The following is a 6,000-nucleotide window of genomic DNA, read 5'->3' on the forward strand; positions in this document are numbered from 1 at the left end:
AAATATACCCTCTTCAGTACTGCTGTTTAATTCCATTGACATGCTCACTGATTGAAAACAATATGTTGGCTAACAGTGTTGCAAGTGATTACAGATACATCAACAAGTCAGCACTCGTTTGCCTTACCCAGCAGGTACTGATCCATTTGAGTACTAGTTGGGAAGGAGAGCTGAAAATCCTACATTTATGAAATTATATTTACAGTTGTTTTCCCATCACATAAATAAGTTAAGGGGGCACATGTTAAAGAAGAACTTCAATTTTTTAGGACACCCTAATGGATGAATATTGTGCCAAATTCTGTCCAACTGGCACATTGGAACATCAAAATCCTGAACTGGCTGGAGGGCCCTGCTCATAATGGTCCAAACATTCTCAATTGAAGAGAGATCCAGTACTTCCGAACACTTTCTGAAAATGGACTTTCATGCGACCTTTTTGACCTTTGTCGACCTTCAAAGACCTTACTGTTACACATCATTGGATTCGTCTCGATAGCCGCTATCAGAAAATAAGTACCAAACTACAGCATCCTATATAAAAAAAAAAAAGGTTGACCTTCATATCTCTGACGCAACCCCTCCTAGCAACAACAAAACCAACGACATATTACGGCCCCCGTTGTCCCATGCAACATTTATTCCACAGACTTTTCAGCTACTATCATACTTTCGGTGTTATTCTAGGGGACAATAGTTACAGTCTGATTTAAAGTAGTTGTCACATGACTGCACTGCGAAGTTGCGGCCTTGTCACGTCGAGCACTGGCTGGAGGCAGCCGCCTCAGCGCATCTCTACCCCCGGCGATAGAAAATCGTTTTAAAGCCTGTATCTTCTACAAAAAGTAGTAAAAAATTTCAAACCCACATATGATGTATATCTCTACAATGTCTCTCAATCTGTCAAATATCTATTCTTAATTTTAATTAGGACAAGAGTTACGTTAATTTGTTTGAAACCATTTAAATTCTCGATTTCGCAAAGAAGCTTCTAACTTATCACGTCATTATTGAAAAACTATTGGCGTCACAGCAAAATATTTTTTTTCTATTCATTACCAAAATAATGCACTCGGCAAAGAATCCTTAAAAGTTTTCGTAGTGCATTATGTTTCCTGTATTTAAATTTCTGAAAACAGCTTTTTTAAGCAACCCTATCAGTATTAAACTCGAAACAAGTATGACGTTTAAAATCTCTATCTCCTATAAATATTATGTAAATATTTTGAAATTTACGTACAGTATCGGTCTCAGTGGTATCTATAAGCATATCAAATATTTTTTCTTAATTTTAATTTGGGCTGTTTTTACATTAACTATTGAAGTGTGAGAAATTTTTGTGTCCGGAAAAAATTTCTTCTTTAGACTGCAAATCTCGAAAACTATTATACACATTGAATAACATCTTGGTGTATATACAAAACGTAATAGAATTAAAATTCAGTCTAACTTACCGTAAGGATATGACGAGAGCTGGCCAAACAGTATTTCTTAGTCTCACAACAAGAATAAGAATTAATCGAAATAAATTCACAAACACAATATTTAATGGCAGTAAGTACACTACACACTAATCAGACAATGCGAAAACACCGCTTAATTCAGAGTCAGTGGAACTATCCGTGTCGCTGCTCGTACTGACAGATATAATCAAGTCTTCGACACTTTGTTGTAAGATACCTTCATTGTTCCCTGCGTCCTGTATCACTCCTTTCACGTGGTGCACTACCTTTTGCCAGTCGTCCGACGTCACAATTTCAACTGCTTCTTTCAAAAGGCGTTCCACTTCGGTTAATGTGAATTTCTTATTTTCTGCAGCAATATGCCGTTTAACCTGAGCCCAAATCAGCTCTATTGCGTTCAAATGGCAATGGTAAGGAGGCAATCTGAGCACTTTATGCCCGTATTTTTTTGCTACTTCATCCAAAATGTAAATGGGGTTCTTTGACTTGTGTTGCGATACAAGTTCTAATAATTCTGCCCTTGTCAAATTACTGTCGAACTGTACCTTATGTTTCTGTAACCAGCTAACAATGTCGTTTTTCCTCGTTGCCTTTGTGGGTGCTTTATCTTGTATTACTGAGTGATAAGGAGCGTTATCCATAACAATGCTAGAGTTTTTTGTTAAGTTCTGGAGCACACAGTCTTCAAACAATTTCACAAAAGTATTGTGCTTCATCTCTTCGTGGTAGTCGGAGGTCTTATTTGAACTGAATAGCAGCAGACAATTTGGAATGAAACCTTTTGAATTTCCAGCATGTGCTACAATTATCCTTTTTCCTCTGCCATTTGGAGCTGCCATACTACCGCTGATGGTACCGTCTGTCCAGCCTTTTTTTAAACTGTGTCCTGCATTCAACCACGTTTCATCAAGCCAAACGATATCATCAAAATTTGTGCCCACTAATTCTCTAAGAAACCGGCATCGCCAGGCTGCAATATCTTGGCGTTTCATTAGTAACTTTCCGCCAGAGATGGATTTATAGCGGAATCCTAACATTTTCACGACTCGTAACAAAGACGCTTTACTACCCTGAAGCAGGTCAGCCGCTGTGAGGGTAGTATGTAGTTTTTTGAGTGTTGGATACTCCTTCCTCGAATAAAATGCGTATATTTGACGACGAATGGCATCTTCCTGAAAAGAGTCAAGTTTTGTGACCCTCTTCTCTAGTCGCCTCTTTTTCCCAGGTGTCTCCAATTTAGATGATTCATTTGAGCCTTCTTTCGTGAATTTCTCCTTGCAGATTCTTATTACTGGTCGTTCGCTAACTTGCAGAACAGCTGCAGTTCGCTCCACCATCTTATCCAAAGCAACGAGAGGCCCTCCTGCATCCCTCTCTCTCTCTCTCAAAATACTCCCTTAAGGAACACACTGCGTATAACGACGCCATGTCCGCCACTTTTTGGAGGCTTACGAGGAGTGTGCAGCCTCGGCCTCCCTCTCTTGCGACTGCTTTCATCAGACATCGTAAACACGCGAAGCTACAAGTCACTCAAATCTCTCACCCGCACGTCTTCAACGACTCGCTAAGGACTGGCTGGCACAGTGCCTTAGTCAGCTCAGCAGAGCTAAGTGGCAACGCAGTGGCAGCCGACAGCGCCGGCTGCTATTGGTTTATTGGTGGCGGGAGCCCTGCAGCCCGTTGCCTGTCAAGTGACAACTACTTTAAATAATAGTATAGTGACTCACCACGTATACAATTTTTGTTGCTTTCTCCATTTAAAAACAGTTCATTACAAGAGAATCTGATATTAGCACTTAAGATTTTTGCCCACACGTTTAGAAATACAGAAGTCCTTATATTTCTTGTACGTAATATCTATACTTACCCTTGAGATCTCAAAATTTGTTGGAGAAAGATGCTAAAACTTGTATGGAAATCAGAGAAATATCAGGGAATTTCACTTGAGGAAACTTGTAGTAACCCTACATATTAATGACCTTGCAGACAATATTAATAGTAATATCAGGCTTTTTGCAGATGATGCAGCTATCTATGATGAATATATAATCCGAGAAGCTGTGTAAATATTCAAGCCAGATCTTGTTAAGATTACGACCTGGTGCAGAAATTGGCAACTTGCTCTATATGTTCAGAAACGTAATATTTTGCACTTCACAAAACCAAAAACGTAGTATCCTATGACTATAATATCAGTGAGTCACTTTTGAAATCGGTCAACACATACAAATACCTGGGTGTAACACTTTGTAGGGACATGAAAATGGAATGATCAAATAGGTTCACTCGTGGGTAAAGCAGTTGGTAGTCTTCAATTTGTTGGTAGAATACTGGGTAAGTGCAATCAGCCTACAAAGGAGATTGCTCACAACTCACTCATGCAACTAGTTTCAGAATTGCTCAAGTGTGTGGAACACATACCAAATAGGACTAACAGGAATATTGAACTTACACAGAAAAGGGCAGTATGAATAGTCACGAACGATTTTTAATCCATGGGAGGCTTTCACAGAGATACTGAAAGTACAGATCTGCAAGACTCTTGGAGACAGTTGTAAACTGTCCCGGGAAAGCCTATTAACAAAGTTTAAAGATGTGGCTTTAAATAATTACTCTAAAAATATACTACAATCCCCTATGTATCGCTCACTTAGGGATCGTGTGGATAAGACTAGAGTGGTTTCTGCACACACAGAGGCATTCAATCATTCTTCCTGCTACCCATATGTGAATGGAACAAGAAGAAACCCTAATAACTGGTACAATGGCATGTACCCTCTCCCATGCACCTCACGGTGGTTTGCAGAGTATAGATGTGAATGTAGATTGACTTGCTCAATTTATAAAGCTCTTTCTCTTGAATTTTTCTGAATTTGTAATCATTTGTTTGTCTGCACATGTAGTACATCACTTCTAAGGGTTTCTGTCCCATCAGGACAATTCCTTCATGTTACATTTTTTTCCTCCTTAGAGTGTAGCTGAGGGATTAAACAAAACTTTTGTGGATGCCTGGTGTGAATAGGACCACTTAAAATGGCGAACTTCTTGCCTACTGTAGAGTTTTTCTTCGTTTATAGTAGCGTGGAAACAGGGAACTTAATTTTTGCGCTGTGTTCCACTTCCGAAGAACACTACAACTTACTGCTGTCGGAAAGTTCCTAGCTGTTAGTAACACCTATTGTATTTCCTTTTGAGACATATGCACACGCATAACGATGGAGTGTGAACAATTTGTATTATACTTCTTGTGAGCACCTACAACTGTTAAGTAAAGGTCTCCTTGTATTAACAGTTCTTTCCTATGTGATATCAGACTATGTCTTTGGAATTATAATACGTCCATGTGCTGAAATAAGTTAAAAGAAATATACATTCGTTGATAAAAACCACTATATTTCAATATTTTCAACAGCTGCTTTAAATAGTCTGAATATTGCCAATGCAGAAGCAGAAAAGATGCTTCAGTAAAATTAATCTCATAGTACCCTGTTGTCTTCTCAGACAATACACCCTCTTTACATTGAGAGGCATGTTTTCAATTAATTATAAAAATTACCCCAACGAAAAGGAAAAATAAATTTCTTGGCAGTTAAGAACAGTAAAAAAATTGAGAATCATCACTCGTCTGACTTATATGATACTCTACAGTTGGTCCCAGTGGCTGGTAGAAACATGAGTTAATAGATGAATATAGCAGACAGTAATATGACAGCAGTTAGTTTACAGTATATGAATATTAAATAATCAGTATAAAGTTCGAAAAAATACAAATATTAGTGCTAAATGAAAATTTGCTGTGGAAGCATACTTACACTTAGACCATTTATGGGACGTAGTGAATGGTACACTGAAGCCCCCTGAGCAAAATTACACAAATAAGAACCGGATGGCAAGATCAAAGTTGATATTATTGACTGATCCAATGATTTATGTACACATAGAGTAAGCTGCGATGGCAAAAGCAGTTTGGGATACTTAACAGAGTGCCTTTGAAGACAGTGGCCTTACAAGAAAAGTCGGGTTACTATGTGAACTTGTAGCCACTGGAATGGATAACTGCAAGAACGTGGATGAGGATGTCAGCAAGATAATATTCACATCGAATCGATTATGAAACATCTGATTCGCGATTGCCAATAAATGGGCAAGATACATTATTGTTAGCACAGATACCTGAAAAATATGCACCCATGATTGTGGGGTTGAAAGTTGAGGCATACAGATTAAGGGAAATACCATAAAATTGAAGAGCTCACAGGACGTCAAAAATATGTCACTGTGTCTTACTTCAGAGAAGGAAACAGCTACAGCACTTAATTCTAAGAAAGGAAAGAAAAAACAGTTTAGTGCTACAACTGCCAGAAGATGGATCACATCAGATCCCAATTCTGCCAAAGGCCAAGTACAAAGGAAAACAGGTATGACGCAAATGGTCCAGAGAGTAGAACAGCTGATCAAGGTAAGGCACTCTCAATTTCTTACTCTTTTGGAATAATGAGTAACAGAGAACCAGAATGGTCATTAGATTCAGGACCAT

This window comes from Schistocerca piceifrons, chromosome 4, assembly GCF_021461385.2.
Source record: "Schistocerca piceifrons isolate TAMUIC-IGC-003096 chromosome 4, iqSchPice1.1, whole genome shotgun sequence".
NCBI lineage: Eukaryota > Metazoa > Arthropoda > Insecta > Orthoptera > Acrididae > Schistocerca > Schistocerca piceifrons.